The sequence below is a fragment of the Sus scrofa genome, chromosome Y, assembly GCF_054392235.1.
Source record: "Sus scrofa isolate SSC_HxYL_T2T_F1_AM1 chromosome Y, Sscrofa_HxYL_maternal_Yorkshire_Landrace_v2.0, whole genome shotgun sequence".
Classification (NCBI taxonomy): Eukaryota; Metazoa; Chordata; class Mammalia; order Artiodactyla; family Suidae; genus Sus; species Sus scrofa.
The window spans coordinates 15,857,356-15,879,639 of record NC_139402.1 but is presented as its reverse complement, the minus strand read 5'-3'; the positions used below and the strand labels follow the sequence as shown (position 1 = coordinate 15,879,639).

The 22,284-nt window shown below is 43.0% G+C and overlaps 1 protein-coding gene and 1 pseudogene across 1 annotated transcript in view; both read left to right on the top strand.

Moving 5' to 3' along the window:
• LOC146394399 (heat shock transcription factor, Y-linked-like) overlaps nucleotides 1-22,284 on the top strand; it is a 143,916-nt gene that overhangs the window by 120,152 nt on the left and 1,480 nt on the right. The window lies entirely within an intron of this gene.
• LOC146394400 (heat shock transcription factor, Y-linked-like) overlaps nucleotides 1-22,284 on the top strand; it is a 116,734-nt pseudogene that overhangs the window by 93,086 nt on the left and 1,364 nt on the right.

Sequence of the window (22,284 nt, the reverse complement as noted above, 5' to 3'; positions counted from 1 at the left end):
TATTTCCGACACAGGCGCATGGAGTATATTTCTATTTCTTTGCATCTTCTTTAATTTCCGTGATTAATATTTCTAATATTTTTAATATTTCTTAGCATATAAGTCTTTTACCTCCTTGGTCCCATGTATTCCCAGGTATTTGATTTTTTGTCCTGCCATTTTAGAAGGTATTGCTTTTTGTGTATTCCTTTTCTAAAATTCCATTTTCAGTGGAGAGAAACATGACTTATATCTGAATGGTCACCTGATATCCTGGTACTTTGCTGAATTTGTTGATCAGTTCATGCAGTTTATGTGTTGAGTCCTTAGGGTTTACTATATATAGTATCATGGCATCTGCATAAGTGGCAGTTTTACCTCTTCTCTTCCTATTTGGATGCCTTTTATTTCTTTTGTTTATCTGGTTGCTGTGGCTAGGACTTCCAGCACTATGTTGAATAACAGTGGTGAGAATGGGCATCCCTGTCTTCTTCCAGATTTTAGTGGAAAGTCTTTTAGCTTTCCTCTACTGAGTAGTACCTCACTGTGTGTTTAATTATGTTAAGGTATGTTCCCTCTATACACACTTTGGTAAGGTATGTTCCCTCTATACCCATTTTGATCACAAATGGATGTTGGCCTTTGTCAAATGCTTTCTCTCCATCTATTGAGATGATCGTGTGGACATTCTCTGATTCCACCATCACCCTAAATACCAAAACCAGAAAAAGATTCCACTGAAAAAGAAAACTGTAGGCCAATATCTTCGATGAACATAGAGGCATAAATTGTCCATACAATTATGGCCATCCTAATCCAACAACATATACACAGAGAAAGTAAAATACATGATGTTCATTTTGCCTGAGATGTTTCTTCTCTAAACAATTAGAGCTTGATCAAAATGTGTTGGAGACCACTGAACAGCTGAACTGTGCAGAAGGCAGATATCTGTGGGATGCAGAGGTTTAAAGTAGAGGGTCTCCTTCAACGACAGGATATTCATGTTATTCTGTAAACAACTGCACTATGTCCAAAGACTACCCCCTTGGATATCACTAAGAAGAAAATCGTATCTTTGCCTATGGCCACTCCTGACCAATAATCTTGTAATCTACCTTTATCCCGCTAAAACTAATCTCTTTGCCTTCCTTAATAAAAGTCCTATGGGCTAAATCCTAGGCCCCACTGGTTCTGTGGAACAGAGTGTCACCTCATCTCCCACTTTCTAAATGTAAAGTAGTATTGTGTGTTTTGAAGAGGCAACCCTCTTCCAGGTTTCCCCATTGCCATGCAGTGCTGGCCACAGCAGAACATTTTAAGAATCCTGTGAAAATTTTCTGGGTTATATTTATCTAGGTTATTGAAATTTTAGGTTCGCAATATTCCACTGTTTTGTCGATCCCAGGGAGTTATTCTAGTTTATCATGGTGATTCTTTAATGTCCTATTGAATTTCCTTGGCTAGAATTGTTGACAATTTTTGAATCTATGTTTACTAGCATATTGGCCTGTAGGTTTTAGTTCTTCTTCTATTCTTTTTCGGTTTTGGTATGAAAGCAATGCTGCTTTTACAACATGAGACGGAGAGTGTTTCCTCATTTTTAGTTATGTGGAAGAGTTGGAGAAGGACTGCTAGTGATTCTCCATTAAATACTTTGTTGGATTCATCAAAGTTCTTCTCTTTCTTTGGAGAGTGTTGGATACGGATTCCATGTCCTAAATAATTTTTGGTTATGTTCAAATATGATTATTTCTTCCTAATTCTGTTCTGGTACATTGTGTGTTGAGGGAGGAGGATGAAGATGGTACAAGAGTCAGATGTTGCACTCACATTCTCCCACAACCACTAAATATAAACACATCTACATGTAGAACAATTCACACAGATCATCTAGTGAACCCTGACAGAAGACATTAAGCCTCCACAAAGGCAAGAACCCCTTGAAAATTGGGTAGAACAAATTTAGGAAAAAAAATAGAGAAAGGGAATGAGGACGGAAAAAGGATTCCTGAGAGGGAGTTGAGAATCAGAAAAGGAACCCACACCTGCAAGTCACCTAACCAACTGTGAAATCAACCAAAATATAGGGACCTCATGGTGCCAGAGGAAAGCACCACAGCTGTACTGAGGAGGGCAAACAGAGTGAGATTCACACAGATCCTCTGCACCACCACCCCAAACACCACAGCTTGAGATGTTCAGGTGGGGTGTGTGTGTTCTGAGACTCAGCTTCTGAAGGTCAGTTCCAGAGAGAGGACAAGGTTGGTTGTGTGGAGACACCTGGAGGTGTCAGAGAGCAGTGCACCATGAGCAGGTGAGTCAAACACCACAGCTGAGGGAGCCTGGGAGGAAGTCTGGACCTAAAGGAGAATAAAGGCCCCTCTGTTTGGGATGGCAAAAGGAGGAGGGGTGAATCACCATAGAAAATGCTTTCCTAGCACACATATGGAATCCCAGAGGGTTGGGTGCCTATGGTTGGCAAGAGAACACTTACACGGGTTAGGGGACACAAGATGTTTCTTGAGTTGACGAAAGGGTGGTGTGGGAGCTAAGCACAATGTGGTGGCTCTTACATGAGCTATAGGTGGTGGTGACAAACAACAGTCATCATTTCAGAAGCCATAGAGGCATGGCTCGTTGCTTCTTAGCATCACTGAGCAGGCTCCACCTGCGGCTACAGTCACCTCAGAGGTTGGCAAAAAGGGCGAACTGCAACCGGGCACCACACTTCGTTGCTCTCACTCCCCTGGGAACAAGCATGCCCTGCTGCTGCCACTGCTAAATGCTCCAGTCAGTGCTCACACATGCTCAATCAGTGTCACTGCCCAGGTTCTTGCAACTAGGAGCAGCCTGTGTGGCACCTCTTACCTGGGCTAAGCCATATGGGTTGCTGCTTGCATGAACTAAAGCTGCCATGGTCAACCACCACGATTACCTCTGATCACATGTAGGTGTGACCTGACTCCACTTGGGCCTCATGAACAGCCACCACGTGCAGCCACAATCACCACAGAGGGTGCCTCATAGAGGGTACTGTGATTAGAAAGCAACCATTTTTGCCATCACTCTAATGGGAACTCACACACCCTGACACTGTAAATGCCAAATGCTCTGGGCACCGCCTAAATCTGCCTGAGACTCAAAACCACTTCCCAGGGCCCTGCAACTGGAAGTTGTTGATGCCATCCTGCTGCAGGTGCTTGCTATTGTCAAGAGCCTAGCAACCAGGCGCTGACCACTATCCCTCCTCATTGCCTCCTTCTCCCTGGAAACATCCTCTGCACACTGGGGATAACAGCCTGCTCACACTGAAGAGTCACCAAATGTCTAAACACTCTTGTGCAAAATAGATAGCAACACCTAACAAATTATCAAGGGAAGCTCTTGCATAGGCAGAGCCCTCCTAGACAAGAGTTTGATTTCCCTAAACTCACAGAAAAAGGAAAATGTAAGCAAAGTGAAGATGCTCAGGAACAGTTCCCAGTTAAAAGAACAGGATAATTCACTTGGAGAAAAAAACAGAAGTCTGCAGTCTAAGAGTCACTGAGTTCAAAAGGGAGGTAGTAAAAATATTGAGGGAATTAATTGTGAATAGGAAGGAACCGAGAGTGGATCTATAGGGTAACGCAGATTATTTTAGAAACCAACTAGAAAATATATGGAGAATAAAAGAATCATTAGAAAATTCAACGTCAGAGTTGCAAAGTCAGTGAAAAACAAAAAGAGCCAAATGAATAATGCAGAGAAACAAAATAGGGTCTTGGACAATAGAACAATAGAAGTCACTAAGTCAGGAGACCAAGCATAAAGCCATAAAGCATAAAATAAAAGCAATAGATCTGTGGCATAATACAAAGCAGACCAATCTATGTCTACCACAGATTCCAGAAGAGGAAGACCAAGAGAAGTGGACTTGAAATATATTTGAAGAAATAATGGCTAAAATCTTTCCAAATTTAAAGCAAACACATACCAAGATGCAGGAAGCACAGAGGATCCCAAACATGTTGAAACCAGACAAGTCCGCACTAAGACAAACTATGTTAAAAATGGGAAAAATGTAAAAATAGAGAAAGGATATAAAGGCAGCAAGAGAAAATGACAATAAGGAAGATTTCATTATAGGAAACCACAAAGGCTCTCATCTGATCTCTCCTTAGAAACACCACAGGTCAGAAGAGAGTGGCAATTTACAGTCAAAGTTCTAAAAAGGAAAATTCTGCAGCCTAGAATAATCTACTCAGCAAGAATACCCTTTAAAAGGGAAGGAGAAATGAAGAATTCCTTCCACAAACAAAAGAGAAATTAGTACGCAGTAGTAAACCATTCTAAAGGAAATACTGAAAGGTCTTCTCTAAATAAAAAAAGAAGTGAGAAGAAACAGGCTGAAGGAAGTCACAATTGGATAGCAATCGCTTAAATGAGTGGATATACAGTTTTAAAAGGAAAAAAATCCTATTTTAAACCGACAAAACACCCAAGAACAGCAAAATGACAAACATGATGATTAATAAAAAAATAAAATCATAGAATGTGAGGAAGGAAAGTAAGAAACTCTAGATGCTATTTTTTAAAAATATTATATGACTATCTGACAAAAGTCAGCATATATAGGAAATGCTTAACATACTTGAAAAACAGGGTAAACGCAAATCAAACCTGAGTATTATATTCACAAATCTAAAAAGAAAGTACCCAAGCATAAAACAAATGAAAATCATACAGCCCCACCCCAAAAAAAGGAGGAACAATGGAGAAAAATAGAATAAACTGGAAAACAAGGTTTTTAAATGGCGATGAACCAGGATTAGGACTTAATTCCCTGTGGACACGAATGTGTTAGCAAAGCTGTTTTACATCCTTCTCTGGTGTCCTCTGAGGTGATTTCTGGGAATTCTACAATGGTGTAGGTGATCAGATAGATTAGCATGCAAAAACAAATAAACAAAGCAAAAAAAGTGGGGGGATATACTACAAACCGATCTGATCTGCAAGAACTATGAATGGAAGACAGCTTCACAATTGGTGGGTCATAGAGATAACACCTAAATGAATCAATTATAATGTCAGAAAGTAGAAACAATGAATATCTCAAAAGGAAGAGATAACATATATGGAAGGTATCCCGTAGAGAACAAAAGAGATAAAAATAAAGCATATATAACCTAAATATAATGTAAATAAGTAGATACAGTAAAAATTTTCAGATGATGTAATTAAACCCCCAAAGTTGTAATTAAAAATTGTCCTTTCCTCACCTAATCCATAGAAAGATCAACCAAATCAGAGGGATCTCCAAATGCAGAGAAGAGTGCAGCAATAAGTCTGAGATCTGAAGATCAGTGTGAAAACTGAACAGATCATCCAAACTACTGGCAGAGTCACCAAACATGGGGATGCTGGGGTGGGGGCTGGGCAATAAGACCTCGGCTCCAGAGGTTATTCCCTGGGAACAGGCTGGGATGGGTGGTGCAGCCATGGTGCTTTGGGGACTAGGAACTATTCCGTAGGGTGGGTAGGGCAGAGACCACTCCAGGGGACTATGAAGCAGTCTGTTGGTTTGGAAGCAGAGACTGCTTGAGGAATTAGGAACCAATTGGTCAGGTTGGCAGGGAAGAGACCAACCTGGGGGTCTAGGAAGTGGTCTGTCATATCGGCAGGTCAGAGACTGCCTGGGAGTCTAGAAAGTGGAGCATTGCGGGTGGAGGGAGCAATATGTTAAGGGCTGGAGAGTGGAAAGCCACATCAAAGGGAACCTGGGAGAAGAGCTGGATCTGCAGGAGAGACAAGGCACCAGTTTTGGGAAGGGTAGAGGAGGAGGTGTGGGCTGACATAGAATATTCCCCACACCACAGCGAGGTCACTTGCCTGCCAGCTATCAGAAATCCGTGCTTCCCACTGCATCCCCTCTCTCCCTATGCCATGCTAGAGTGCCATACCTGAGACTGCCTGCCATCCTGGAGGAATGTCCTCAGCATTTGTGGGAAGCTGACCCTGCCCTGTCCTGCCTGACCTCTGGAGGTACTACACTCCTGCGGCGCAGCTCCCAGGACTGCCAGCCCTCTGGAAAAGGACCTAAGCCCAGAAAAGCTAGAACAAGCTGGCCCATCCATGCAAAATCTGCCTCCATTCTAAGGTGGTCCTGCCAATCCCAGCTGCCCTGGGGAAGAGCCCATTGGGATCTCAGCAGCCCAGCCAGCTGATCTCACCCTTGGGGGTTCTGCACTCCTGGGAACTGCTACCCAGCACTTCCAGCCACCTGCAAGAGCCCCTATAGCCCAGAAAAGCTAGACTGAGCTCGTCTTGGATGTGCAAAATCTGCCTCTATTCTGAGGTGGTCCTGCCAACTCAGCTGACCTGGGAAAGAGCCCCTTGGGTTCTTAGGGGCCCAGCAAACTGCTCCCACCCTCATGGGTGCAGCACCATTGTGGAACAGCCGCTAAGCACCACCAGCTGCCTGGAAGAGCCCACAGCCCAAAAACAGCAGAGAGAGATCTACCCAGCCATGTGAAATCCGCTTCCATTGTGGTACAGAGCTCCAAGTCAGGTCTGCCATCAGGAAGTCCTCCTTTGCTTCAGAGAGACCCTGTCTGCCCTGCCCAACCTGAGGAAAAGCCATGCTGCCTCAAACACCAACCAACCATGCCAGCCCTTGGGAAGCATTCCAAAGCAGTGCCAAGGCAAACCCTGTCCAGCCACAGGGAGTCAAGCTGTACCAAGAAAAAGAAAAGAAGAAGCAAGATGAAGAAGCTGAGAAACCACCTGCAGTTAAACCAACAGGAGAACTCACCTAAAGCAATCAACAAGGAAATAAACATCTGCAGTCTGACAGACTTGCAGTTCAAAAGAGAAATAGTGAAAATACTGAAGGAATGAAGACAAGATATGAACCAGTAATGCAGATGTCCTCAGAATGGAACAAAAAATATAAGGAGGAGTCTAGAAATCTACAAAGTTCATTGGCAGAGATACAAACTGAACTAAGGGCAGTGAAAGCCAGAATGAACAATACAGAAGAACAAATTAGTGATGGGAAAGATAGAATAATGGAAATCACACAATCAGCTCAGCAAAAACCCAAATGAAAAAACAGGAAATCAATATAAGATACTTATGGGATAATATAAAGTGGGTCAATCTTCACATCATAGGAATTCCACAAGGAGTAGAAAAAGATAAGGGGATGGAATCTATATTTGAAGAAATTATCGCTGGAAACTTCCCAAACCTAAAGCTTACTGAATTAAAGATACAGGAAGCACAGAGGGCTGCAAACTATTTGAACCCAAATAGACCCACACCGGACACATTTTAAGAAAAATGGCAAAAGTTAGTGATAAAGAGAGGATCCTAAAGGCAGCAAGAGAAAAGCAGAATGTTATGTACGGGGGGGGGGGGCATAACTTTCACAGACTTCAAGCAATATTGCAAAGCCACAGTCATCAAACAGTGTGGTACTGGTATCAAAACAGACAGACAGAGCAACGGAACAGAATAGAGAACCCGGAAATAAACCCTGACACCTCTGGGCAATTCATCTTTGACAAGGGAGGCACGAACATCAAATGGGAAAAAGAAAGTCTATTCAGCAAGCATTGCTGGGAAACCGGGACAGCTGCATGCAAATCAATGAAACGAGAACACACCCTCACACCATGCACCAAAATAAACTCCAAATGGCTGACAGACTGAAATATACGACAGGACACCATCAAACTCCTGGAAGAGAATATAGGCAAAACACTCTCTGACATCAACCTCGTGAATATTTTCTCAGCTCATTCTCCCAAGGCAACAGAAATAAGAGCAGAATTAACCCAAAGGGACCTAACCAAACTCTTTGTTTACTTCTTTATTGGCTGCTCCATGGGTTTAGAGTACAGGAAAAGTGATTTTACCTCACCCTGAAACTTCCCGAGCCTGGTGCTGAAATGAGGATCTTTACACCTGTCACTGTGTCATCACTCTCCTGGCCTCCTCTTTTCACCTTGCTAAGTTACCTCTTCATTTGTAGAATCCCCTTCCCATCCACATTCTCTCTGCAAGTTAAACTGTACACATCTGGGTAAATATAACTAAAGACAGAACCCATATGGAAGATGGCAGAATAGAAGGACTGGAGTTCAACTTATCTCCTAAAAACAACAAAGTTCACAACTAAAGACTGAGCATTCTTCACCCAAATGTGCTGGAAACATTAAAAAAGACATCCTACTCCAGAAGAAAAAGAGGAGGCCACATCAAGAGGTAGGGGGGGTAATTTCACGATATAAACAACCCCATACCTCCGAGGGGGGAAACTCCACAGACTGGAAACTAACCGGCCCACAGAGACTCACCTACAGGAGAGAGAGTTCTGAGCCCCACATCAAACTCTGCCATGTGGGGATCTGGCACGGGGAGAAAGAGCCCCTGGAGTATCTGGCATTGAAGGCCAGTGGGGCTTGTGTGCAGGAGCTCCACAGAACTGCGGGAAACGGAGACCCCATTCTTCAAAAGCGCACACAAACTTCCACATGCACTGGGTCCCAGGGCAAAGCACAGTGTCCATGGGAGTCTGGGTCAAACTTGACCACAGTACTTGGAGGACATCCTGGGAGAACAGGGGTGAACGTGGCTTATTGTGACGGAAGGACATTGAAAGCAAAGCTCTTGGGAATATTCAGCAGCCACACGTTTCTCTGGAGGTGGCCATTTGGGGAAAATGCCAGGCCCCACCAGTCAGTCAGCTGCTGAGAGGCCCCAGGACAAACAACCCAGGTGGGATCACAGAACTGCCCCCGTATACAGCCTACCTAAAGACCCCTCAGGCACACAGCTGCCTCTAATCCCATCCAGAGACTAAGCCCCACCCACCAGAGGGATTAGAATCGGCTCCAGCTACCAGGGGACAGGCATCAGCCCCTTCCATCAGAAAGCCTACAGCAAGCGCCCAAACTGACTCCAGCCACAAGGGGGCATACATCAGAAGTAAGAGAGGCTACAACTCTGTTATCTGTAAGAAGGTCACCACACCAAAAACCTATGACATGAAAAGACAGAGAACTATAAGTCAGATGAGGGAGAAAGGAAAAACCCCTGAAAAACAGCTAGGCCATGAGGAGATTCTCAGCCTCCAGGAGAAAGACTTTATAGAGTGTTGATGTGGAAGATGATGCAAGACATTGGTGATAAACTGGAGGTCAAGATGGATAACTTACAGGAACCACTGTCCAAAGAGATGCAAGATATAAATCTTAAACAAGAAGAGATGCAAAATACAACGCCTGAAATAAAAAAATTCACTCGAAGCAGCTAACAGCAGACTCCTGGAGGCTGAAGAATGAATAAGAGAGGTCCACAGAACCTGGATTTGTGGACCTCCGATTTCAGATCATTGGAAATTACGGATGTAGAACAGAAAAGAGAAAAAAGATTGAAAACAAACGAAGAGAGTCTCAGAGAACTCTGGGACAACATTAGAGGCACCAACATCCCTATTAGAGGGGTGCCAGAAGGAGAAGAGAGAGAGAAGGCGACAGAAAAAAATATTCCAAGAGATAATAGCCAAAACCTCCGCTAACATGGGGAAGGAATCGCTCACTCAAATCCAGGAAGCACAACGAGTACCATATAAAATAAACACAAGGAGGCACACCCCAAGACACATATCAATCAAACTGACCCAAATTAAAGACAAAGAGAAAATCTTGACAGCAGCTAGGGAAAAGAAACAAATAACATACAGGGAAACCCAACAAGGGTGTCGGCAGAGTTTTCAACAGAAACTCTCCAGGCCCAGAAGGGAGTGGCACGATGTACTTAACATGATGAAAGGAAAAAACCTCCAACCAAGATTCCTCTACACATCAAGGCTCTCGTTCAGATTTGAAGGAGAAAGCAAAACCTTCACAGATAAGCCAAAGCTGAGAGAATTCAGCGACACGAAACCAGCCTTACAACAAACACTAGAGGAAATTCTATAGGCGGAAAAGAACAAGAGAAGATGGGACGAAAAAAGAGCAGCAAAAACAAATCCAAAGTAATTAATAAAATGGCAATAAGAACATACATATCAATAATCACCTGTAATGTGAATGGACTAAATCCCCCAGCCAAAAGACGTAGACGGGCTGAATGGATACAAAAACAAGACCCGTATATATGCTGTCTTCAAGAGACCCATAGGGACACACACAAATTGAAAGGGAGAGGATGGAAGAAACTATTTCATGCAAACAGGGATCAACAGAAAGCTGGAGGAGCAAGACTCATATCAGACTTTAAAATGAAGAATACTTTAGGGGACAAAGAAGGCCAATTACATAATGATCAAAGGATCAATCCAAGAAGATGATACAACAATTTTAAATATCTATGCATCCAACGCAGGTTCACCACTATATATAACGCAACCGCTAACAACCTTAAAAGGACAAATTGACAATAACACAATCATCGTGGGGGACTTGAACACCCCACTTACAGCAATGCACAGATCATCCAGACAGAAAATCAATAAGGAAACACAGGTCCTGAATGATGCATTAAACCAGATGGACTTAAGAGATATTTATAGGACATTTTATCCAAAAGCAATGGAATACACATTCTTCTCAAGTGCACATGGAACAGTCTCTAAGATGGATCACATCCTGGGCTACAAATCCAACCTCGGTAACTTCAAGAAAATCGAAATCACATCAAGCATCTTTTCCGACAACAACGCTATACGGCCGGAAATCAACAACAAGCAAAAAACTGCAAAAAACGAAAACACATGGAGGCGAAACAACATGCTACTCAACAAGCAATGGATCACTGAAGCAATCGAAGAGGATATTAAAAATTACCTGGCGGCAAATGACAACAAGATACAACACTCCAAAACCCTTGGGATGCAGCAAAAGCCGTTCTAAGAGGAAAGTTTATATCCAAACAAGCCCACCTCAAGAAACAAGAAAAAGCTCAAATAAAAAGACAGCTTCACATCCGAAGCAGCTAGAGCAAGAAGAACAGACAAGAGCTAGAGTTAGTATAAGGAAAGAAATCATAAAGAGCAGAGCAGAAATCAATGAATAGAAACAAAGAAACCCATAGAAAAGATTAGTGAAACGAAAAGCTGGTTCTTTGAATAGATCAACAAAATTGATAAACCCCTAGCCAGACTTATCAAGCAAAAAAGAGAGAGGATTCAAATCAATCAAATTAGAAATGAAAAAGGAGAAGTAACACGAACATCACAGAAATACAAAGGATCCTAAGAGACTACTATATGCAACTATATGCCAATAAAATGGAAAACCTAGGAGAAATGGACAAATTCTTACAAAAGTACGATCTTCCAAGACTAAACCAAGATGAAGTAGAAAAGACAATTGGACCAATCGCAAGAACTGAAATTGAAATGGTGATTTAAAAACTTCCAACCAACAAAAGTCCAGGGCCAGATGGCTTCACAGGCGAATTCTATCAAACATTTAGAGAAGAGCTAACACCTCTCCTTCTGAAACTATTTCCAAAAATTGCAGAGGAAGGGATACTCCCAAACTCATTCTATCAGGCCACTATCACCCTGATACCACAACCAAAGACACCACAGAAAAAGACAACTACAGGCCAATTTCACTGATGAACATCAATGCAAAATTCCTCCACAAAATACTAGCAAACCGCATCCAACAATACATTCAAAGGATTGGACATCATGATCAAGTGGGATTTATCCCAGGGATGCAAGGGCTCCTCAATATCCTCAAATCCATCAGTGTGATACACCACATTCACAAACTGAAGAAGAAAAACCATACCATCCTCCCAATAGATGCGGAAAAAAGCCTTTGACAAAATCCAACACCCATTTCTGGTAAAAAAAAAAAAAAAAAAAAAAAAAAAAAAAAACCCTTCCGAGAGTGGGCATAACGGGAACCTACCTCAACATGATAAAGGCCATATATGACAAACCCACAGCAAACATCATTCTCAATGGCGAAAAGCTGAAAGAATTCCCGTTGAGATCAGGAACAAGACAAGGATGTCCGCTCTCACCACTACTCTTGTTCTGGAAGTCCTAGCCACAGCCATCAGAGAAGTAAAAGAAATAAAAGGAATCCAAATTGGAAAGGAAGAAGTGAAACTATCCCTATTTGCAGATGACATGATACTATACCTAGAGAATCCTCAAGACTCTACCAGAAAACTGTTAGAGCTCATCCACCAAATTGGCAAAGTCGCAGGATACAAAATCAATACACAGAAATCAATGGCATTTCTATACACTAACAATGAAAGAGCAGAAAGAGAAATTAGGGAAGCAATCCCGTTTACCATTGTATCCAAAAGAAAAAAAATACCTAGGAGTAAACCCACCTAAAGAGGCAAAAGATCTGTACTCTGAAAACTCTAAGCCACGGATGAAAGAAATCAAAGATGACACCAATAGATGGAAAGATATACCATGCTCGTGGATTGGAAGAGTTAATATTATCAAAATCACCATACTACCTAAGGCAATCTACAGATTCAATGCAATCCCTATCAAATCACTAAGGACAGTTTTCACAGAACTCGACCAAAATATTTTAAAGTTTGGAAGTGCAAAAGACCCAGACTAGCCAAAGACATCCTGAAAAAGAAAAATGGAGCTGGAGGAATCAGCCTCCCGGACTTCAGACTCCCGGACTTCAGACTGCTACAAAGCAATAATCATCAAAACCACATGGTACTGTCACAAAGACAGAAATAGAGATCACTGGAACAGGGGAGAAAGCCCAGAGGTAAACCCACACACCTACAGCCAACTCATCTATGACAAAGGAGGCAAGAATATACAATGGAGAAAGGACAGCTGGTTCCGTAAGTGGTGCTGGGAAAACTGGACAGCCACATGGAAAAGAATGAAATGAGAACACTCCCTAACACCATACACAAAAATGAACTCCACATGGATGAAAGACGCAGATATAAGACCAGACACTATCAGACTCCTGGAGGAAAACATAGGCCAAACACTCTGATATAAACGGTAGCAACATCTTCTCGGATCCACCTCTCACAGTATTGACAACACAAACAAAAAGGTACAAATGGGACCTAATCAAACTTCAACGCTTCTGCACAGCAAAGGAAACCCTAAACAAAACAAAAAAGACAACCCACAGAATGGGAGAAAATCTTTGGAAGTGAAGGGACTGACAAGGCATTCATGCCCAAAATTTATAATCACCTTCTGCAGCTCCACACCCAAAAAACAAACAACCCCATCGAAAAACGGGAAGAAGATCTAAACAGACAGTTCTCCAAAGAAGACATACAGATGGCCAAGAAACACATGAAAGGATGTTCAACATCACTCATTATTAGAGAGATGCAAATCGAAACCTCTCTGAGGTACCACCTTACACCAGCCAGAATGGCCATCATCCAAAAGTCTACAAACAATCAGTGCTGGAGAGGGTGTGGAGAAAAAGGAACCCTAGTACACTGTTGGTGGGATTGTCAATTGGTGCCACCACTGTGGGAAGCAGTATGGAGAGTGCTCAGAAAAGTAAACATAGAACTCCCATTGGATCCAGCAATCCCACTCCTGGGCATCTACCCAAAAAAGCCATGACTCGCAAAGACATATGCACTCCAATGTTCATTGCAGCAGTATTTTCAATAGCCAAGACATGGAAACAACCTAAATGTCCATCAACAGAGAAGTGGATCAAGAAGATGTGGTACATATACACAATGGAATATTACTCAGCCTTTAAAAGGAGGAAAATACTGGCATTTTTTTGCAACATGGATGGACCTAGAAACGATCATGCTAAGTGAAGTCAGCCATACAATGAGACACCAACAACAAATGCTTTCACTGATCTGTGGAATCTGAAAAAAGGATAGACTGAACTTCTCTGCAGAAGAGATGCTGACTCACAGACATTGAAAAAAATTGTGGTTTCTGGAGGAGACAGTTTGGTGGGTGGTGGGATGTGCTTGGGCTTTGGGATGGAAATCCTGTGGATTCAGATTATTATGATCATTATACAACTACAGATGTGATAAATTCATTTGAGTAATATATAAGTGTGTGTATGTGTACACACATATATATGATTAAAGACAATATTACCATCCAATTTAGTCGAGCATCTCATGACTAAGAGGAAGGAAAGCACTGTGCATCAATGCTAAATAGTAAAGAGATGCACAGCCCAAACTAAATCTCATTCGTTATACAGGTAAGTTCATACAACATATTATAGGCATCTTTTCAAGATAAAACTTTGCACTCTCTCCTATGGTTGTGATTCAAGGTACAGTTTGCAATTTGGAGCTCAGAGACACCTGAATTAGGCTGTCTTCCCCTGATAGCCCCAAAGGTGACTTCTTTCATATATGATCCAGCCATTCTAGCACCCCAAAATTCTCAGCCACGGTTTAATGAGACATTTTAAATTCTTAACATGAACTCCTATTTTTTTCACATATACATAATATTTTATCAGCCAATCCCCCACAAAATCTGCATGTGTAAATCTAAGGGCATGTCCTGTGAAGAAAATAGACACTAACATTCTCCAAAAAAAAAAAAAAAAAAAAAAAAATCAGGAGAAATCACTGTCAAATTTCATGAAACTACATTTTGTGGAGTGTCTATCTTCATGAAATGTTTACTGAAAGGAAAATTCACGACCATTTGTTAATACAAAGCATTCTGACTTAAGAACTGCATTACACTAAGACATAGTGCCAAACTAGACACTCTTTCTAGTTGTGAAAATATTCCGTCCTTAAATGTGATAAATATGGAAAGCATCATGTATTTTTGACACATATTAAATATTTACCAATGCTGGAATGGGAAACCACTCACAACATTTTTGTAACACTTCTTTCAGCCATGAAGCCACAGAAATTCTTACCAAACATGAGGTCTCATTGTGCAAAGGAGCAGCTTGTTATCCCATATTAAGACCATTTCATAAAATCTAGGTCCTATTTTATGTTGCTACTCCTATGTTTCTGGACTCCTACGCAATAATGTTCAGAAAACCAGTTCAATGCACCCAAACTGATGAGACCCTTATATTTTCCAATAAGAACCAACTCTCTGGAACAATGATGGTCCTGACTACCTTTTGGCTTTGTTATTTCACCCCACACCAAACCTTGGCAAATTCTCACCCTCTCCACCTACCCCTCCATGACCCTATCTTGGAACAGTCTCACCCTTTCCTCATATGCATCTTTTATAGCCTGAGGCTAAGCCTGACACTGGTTACCTCAGCCACAAGCCCCTAGGAAACCTGCAACCCCATAATGCCAGGAAGGCCTAGCCTTCTCACACATCCCCTGGCCATTTCCTGGTCACAAAACCTATGGGAAACCTCAATGCTCCTGACTCTATGCCCTTGTTATTTCCTCACCAAAACCCCTCCGCCTATTTCCTGTTCTAACAAAAGAAAAAAAAAAAAGACTATGATTCCATGTAATCTTGGATTATACCCTTTGGCTCTTTCAAGAATGGCAAGTTTCCTCTTACACTCATATAAGTCGTTTTTCTTATAAACTCTCTTGTTATGACTTATCTCCTACTTGTTGGATTTCCTTAATGGTATGGGCCTTACATAAACACAAAATCTCTACTTCATGAATGCTTAGCATATATTGATAGACATACCAACAAGAATCGTATTTGCTGTGCTAATATGACTATGAAAATGTGAGGTTCCCAGCAGCGTGGAGACAGACCCCCATTGATCCCATATATGGCTGTTCAACTTGGAGACCTGCTATGGACAACCTCTCCCAGAATTGGATGCTCCGTTTGAGCAGCAAGAACCAACGGACTGAGGAAAACACCTGGAGGCATATGTTAACTTCTATAGTGATGAACTGCTCTCTGTCATGGGACTTGACCCCCTACTCCTCCCTTGACCTTCCCCTCCTCTTTCTTCATTGTTCCCATCAAGGTTCCTGCCATGAACTCCCACCACTGATTCCTGCCACAGATCCTTTATAAGCCTAGCCCCTCCTCACAGTCAAGGCTGGTGCCCTCCTGAGCCATTAATAAATCTCTCCTGTTTATCAAATGCCCTTGCCCACTCCTCCCTCAGCAAACTTCACATATGGTGCTAAACCACAAACGGGAATGTTATGAGAATGGGAATCAGATCAGTGGTGCCCCAAACTCCTGGGTTTGAAAGCCAGAGAGCAGCAGGCAGGGGCAGCTCTTCCTGGCTTAACCTCTGGAACCCACCCAGGTTTGGGTCCCTGATCCAGGCACCTCTGCACAAGTCCTCTCCTGCTCAGCCAGGGAGGAACCCATAACGGGGAATTCCACCTTTCCATGACTGACTCTGCATCCAGCACTTGCCTTCTTATACTTGGATGAGAAAATATCACTTTTCTGGGTCTCCTGTCAGCATGGCTCTTGGGCCCCAGTTCCTCTGGCACATCAGAGTACAACCTTCTGCAACAAAGCATCACACTAGGTCTGTAGAATGCATAGACACTTGGCCCCATCCCTCTCATCTGGGGACACCCACATCAGCGAAAAACCACCCTCTCTGTCCCTCAGCGTCCACTATCCAGACTTTAGAGACACTCAGCCTAAGAAGTGGCACTCCCTAAGGTGGCCCCTTCCTTAGCCCACGTCCCCTCTTAGTCCTCATCATGGTGAAGAAGCCCTCCACTCCTCCACAGGAGACACCTCTTGGCTGCCTCTTATGGAATTTAGCTATTCCTAAGAGGAAATGTTAGGTCCAAGCATCTTTACTTCTTCTGTAACTCCGTGTGCACAGGATAAACATTAGCTAATGGCTCTCAATGCTCCCAAAATGCCACTTTCAATTTTTTTCTATAGTGATGTTGTATTTGTTTTTCCATTATAGCTGGTCCACCGTGTTCTGTTCACGTTCTGCTTCATCACTGTACAGCGTGGTGAGCCCCTTCCACATACATGTATGCATTCTTTTTTCTCCCTTTATCATGCTCCACCCTGAGGGACCAGACAGAGTTCCTAGGGCTACACAGCAAGATCCCATTGCTAATCCAATCCAAAGGCACTAGAAAGCATCTACTAACCCCAAGCACCCCATCTATCCCACTCCCTCCCTCTCCCTCTCCCCCTTGGCAACCGCAAGTCCACATTCAATGTAAATAGCTTGAGTGACCTCAATAACATTTGTCACTGTAATGACGAGTGGCATGAAAGGCGCTGTGTCTTTACTCTCAGCCCACACACCTCCCTCTCTTCTCCCTGTTTCACATTTCAAATTCTTCTCCATCATTCATGTCATATTCCCTCTCATTCTGACAGCTCCTGCTTTGATCCTGCAGACCATTATTCTCCACAATACAAATCTCTCCATGCCTCCAGCTCTCCGCCAACACAAAATCCTCCACTCCCCTACCCAAGTTGTCCTCAGCTTCTCCCCATCCTAACCCAGATACTGACCCCTCTTTCTCTCCTCCTCATACACATTTCTGTACCCAGCATCCTCCTTCTCCAAACTCCTCCCAACCAGCTCCTTTGGTCCCTTGAGGGGGAGTTGCCAGCACTGGAGGGATTGTCCAGGTCCATGTCCCTATTTCCATGTCCAACCCCTCCCACTTAAATTGAAAAACAAAAAAGATGAGACTCCTTCTCTCTGATCCCTCCATCTACTTTAAGGAATTTGAACAAACCACTCAGTCTCGTGACCTTACCTGCCATGGTGTTGATGTCACCTTATCCTTCATCCTCGACCTTGCGGAAAAGGAAAGGGTCTGGTTAGCCACTCAGGCCCACACAGATGACCTCTGCTGGCAAAACAAGAACCAAAGAGTGCGGGCGGTAGCAGTCCCAAGACAGGATCCAAACTGGGACTCTCCAGTCGATTCCCAGGCCTTCAGACACCAGAGTCACATGGTAACTTGTCTCATAGGAGGACTATGTGAAGCAGGTCTTAACTACAAAAAAGAAGAAGCCCACATGAAAAACCTGCTCTCCTTCCTGATTAACACAGTCACTTCAAAAAGATACATAGTTAGACCTTTCCCATTTGGAGGGTATCTTTCCTTCCACACTCCCTTCATCTCTCAGTCTGTCCCTGACATAAGGCACAGATTACAAAAGTGGGAGGATGGGCCTCAAACCCCTCAGCAGGATGTCTTCACCCTCACCTTCAAGGTCTTTAATAATCAGCATAAAGAGGCTGAAAGCCAACACTTAAAATGAGATCGGGCTAAATACAAAATGCAGGCAACTGCCATTCAGGGCTCCCCCAAATATTAGCTCTCTCCCCTGGACAATGGCTCTAAGGCACTCCAGGCCCCTGCTGCAGGTGTGATAAGAGAGGCCACTGGAAACCTCTCAGGGGACGGCCACACCCCTCCCTGCAGGGAGACCAGAATCCTTGGGCCTCAACAGGCCAAGCCACCTTGGCAGGATCACAGAAGACTGAGGGTGCCCTGGAAACCCCTGGATCCTGGACCCACAACTACTACTCGGGTGAAGCACCAGGTAACTCTGCTAGTTGTAGGCAAGCTGGTATCCTTTCTTATCAACACAGGGGCCACTTACTCAGCACAACGTGAATTAACAGGTCACAAACACCCCTCTCAAGTCTCTATTGTGCATATTAGTGGTCTCATCTCCAAACCCTTACCAAAGCCCCTTCTAACCTGCACCTCAGCAGGGACACCCTTTAGCTGTTCTTTCCTGATATTAACCAAGTGCCCAGCCCCAATTCTTGGCAGAGATATTTTATCTAATTTCAGACCCTCCCTCAGACTTCTCACTCCTGTCTCTCTTTCCGGGCCCTCTCTCCTCCCCTTTGCTCATCTACAACATGATAAGCTACCTCTCCCTGCCTCCGTTCTTTTGCCCTGGGTGTGGGATACCTCCACCCATTCCATAGCTCAGCAGCTTGCTCCCATTCAAACTGAATGATCTAACTTAAATGGGCATGTCTTCAGAGTCATTGGCAGAAGCCTTTCTTATTGCACCTAGGTTTGATAAAAGTCAAATCGGATGCTGAGGCTTCAGTTACTAAGAAGGGACAGCAACATCACTTAAGACTATTTTCGGTGTTTTGGTGCTATGCTGTGATGTTCTGTACCAGGAAACACATACTTTTAGAAATGATAAAAAGTCCACCCAGACAAGTAGACATTGTGTTTTCAGTAAAGAAGGAAGGAGGAATGGAATTGCATTCTATTAAGGGAACAGAAAGTAAGTCTGTCGTGTAGCTTGTTACTTTGAATGGAAAGGTAGCAGACAGAATAATATGGATACAGAAAGTGATGGAAGATTTCTGCGAAGTGGACACTAGACAGGATTTTCAAGCTTGGTCGGGACTGACTGGGAGTTTAAAGTTGAAAACTAAACTAACTTTAAAGGTAAGCTCGTGTAAAACTTGAATTAGGTTTCTCCCTCTCTGCTAAAAGAAAGGTTTCTGAACCTTCTTAACCTTACCTTGTTCATACTCTTGATAACAGGTTACATGAATCGATTGGCCTTTAATTTGTATTTGCTTTTGAAATCCTTTGTTAGGTTGGTTGAGTGACTAGGTAATGTTTTACAATAAAGTGAGATTCTGTTTGGCCAGGTGTTTAAAATTTGCATTCTCTCTCTCTCTCTCTGCGTGTGTGTGTGTGTATTTGCAAATTTCCTAAGTGTAAATTACAGTGTTACAGGGGCGAAATTGTCAGATGAAAGGTATGAACCCAATCTATAAAGATACAGCTCACAACTTACTCCCTCATTCTCAGACATTTGCCAACCTGATGACCTTGCAGCATGGGAAAAGTGTGCCCCTAAATCAGAGGAGGGAAGATAGGTAAGCAACAGCTGTGAATTCAAGAGCCATGACTGTGGGAAATCCAAGAGGCAGCTTGGTTCTTCCTGGCTCCCCAGAAAACCCATTAATGAAAAGAAATGCTTTGAAAATATGTTTCCCCTTTGGGGTATTCCTTCTATAGTTCTAGGTTGACAATATTTGGTGAAAATGAGGGTCATTTTAGAGAAAATCTTGTGACTCATACTCTAGTTCTGTGTTTTGAGGTTAGGGTTCACTTTCTAAAACTCACTTCCCAAATAGTTCTTTGAGGCTGTGTTACAATATTTCAATGTTTAAGGGGGTTACTAAGAACATAGTCTCAGCATGGGAAGCTGAGTGCTGCAATCTGTCTCTGGGAGAATATCTGATGCCCCACGATAACCAGGGGGTTATACATTCTGGGAAAGTATCATTTAAAGGGTTGTCTCCAGCCTAGATGGAATGTTTCTTGTCAGGAATACTTAAGTACCATATGCACAAGCAAAGTGAATAAAATAACTCTTAAAATCTCTATTTCCCTCTTAGGAAGGACATCCACATTGCACTGGTCTACAGAGAGAACTACTGACATCAAACTCACCCTAAAACAAGGCCCTAATAACAAAAACACCAATGCCCAGAAAAAAAGAAGACACCATCAGAAGGAGACCACTATCCCAAGATTCCCCCCCACCCCGACCACATGGTCATTTGTTGACCTTCTCATCTACCTAGGTGGGTTTCTCCCCTCCAAGGCTCTTATCAGTGATGTTCCTAGGTGGGATCCCCTCACCTGGCCAACTAATACCTGCTCTCACAAGGGCACAATTATGTTTCCTTCAACTGTTACTCATGCTCAATCAGCAGGTAAGACTTTAGCCAAGTGACATAACTCTCCTGGGCTACATTAATCGAAATTTAAAGGCTCCCTTGTGTTGGGAATGTTTAAACTGTCAAGGGATAACCAGCCTAAGAACACTGGGGAGTACAGCTGAGTGGACAAGCCAGAATGAAATTTCCTTTAAAGAAAAGGAACGGACTAATCCAGCTGAACAGCGATAAAACAGGGCTGTTTTGTGTGAAGCTTTACAATTTTCATTTATGACTTTATGAATACTGCTTTCCACATAATTTTTGAGACCACAAATATTTTCATATATTTTTCCACTCCTTATCAGAATAGGTTATTTTGTTTTTACTGCCACCAATATATTGTTATATTTTCTACTGCACAGCATGGTGATCCAGGTACACAGACATGTTTACATTATTTTCTCATATTATCTTGCTCCATCACAAGTGAGGAGACATAGTTCCCAGGGCTACACAGCATCTCACTGCTTATCCATTCCGAAGGCAAGAGACTGCGTCAATGAACTCCAAGCTCCCACTCAATCCCACTCTATCCCAGTCCCCCTCCCCCTGGAAACCACAAGTCTATTCTCAAATTCCATGTTTTTCTCTTCTGTGGAAAGCTTCACTTGTGCTCTAAAATAGATACCAGATATAAGTGTTGTCATGTGGTGTTTGTCTTTCTCTTTCTGACTTCCTTCTCTCAGCATGAGAGTCTCTAGGTTTATGTTTTATTCACTGTCTCCACAAAATTGCTGTCTCTTGCATTTCCAGAAGTGTAACTGAGTCACTGAAAATGATATATAGTTCCATATGAGATCAGTGGTCTCTAGATATGGGAACATGCAACAAGAGGGAATATTTTCCTGGACCATAATAGACGAGGAAGATGGGTGGTCCAGAGACTTTTGGCTACTCCTAGTATGGCTTTGTCCAGGACTAGCACATTTAATGGCCTATCTGTGACATCATTGCCAGACCTAGCAATGTTCATTGCTGGCACTGTGAGATGAAATGGTCATGAAATGCCTCCCCAAACTATGGTCAAATGTACGACCATGGGGGAGTATGGCCAACTGTGACCACAAGTTAGCACTTGCCTAGAGGCTCTCCGTGCAGGAAAACTTGAGGCACAGCAGCTGTTGACCTGCAGCACCAGCTGAGCAGAGCTCAGGGAGGTGACCAGGGGTGAGGCACAGGCCTTCAGACCTATTTCAGGTGAGGATTTGTATGGGCCCAAATTCTTGCATCTTCTCTCATCTAGAAATACAGAGATCATTGACCATGGCAACTGCATGGGCCAATAGGGAGAAAAGGCAGAATGGAGTAGCTGTGGGTCAGACATCCAAGGAAGACTGGGAAATCTTATGGAAGTAATTTCAGGCAAGCCTTTGTATTGCCAAGAACTTAGGGTTTATGTGCCCTGTCAGACGTGATGACACCAGCTGTTCTCAAAGCAGCATCAGCTGGCAGCAGCAACCTTATATTTTCAAGGTCTTCTCTTATAGCAACAGAAAGGAGACAACATGTATTATGACCAATAGCTCCTGTGATTTACGTGTTAATACCACATCACGTGTTAAAACCTACTCAGATGAAACTGCACTCCTCCCTCAACAATACCGGTATCAACCCATGTTTCATCTTATTTTTCTATTCTTCCCATCCTCTATGGTAG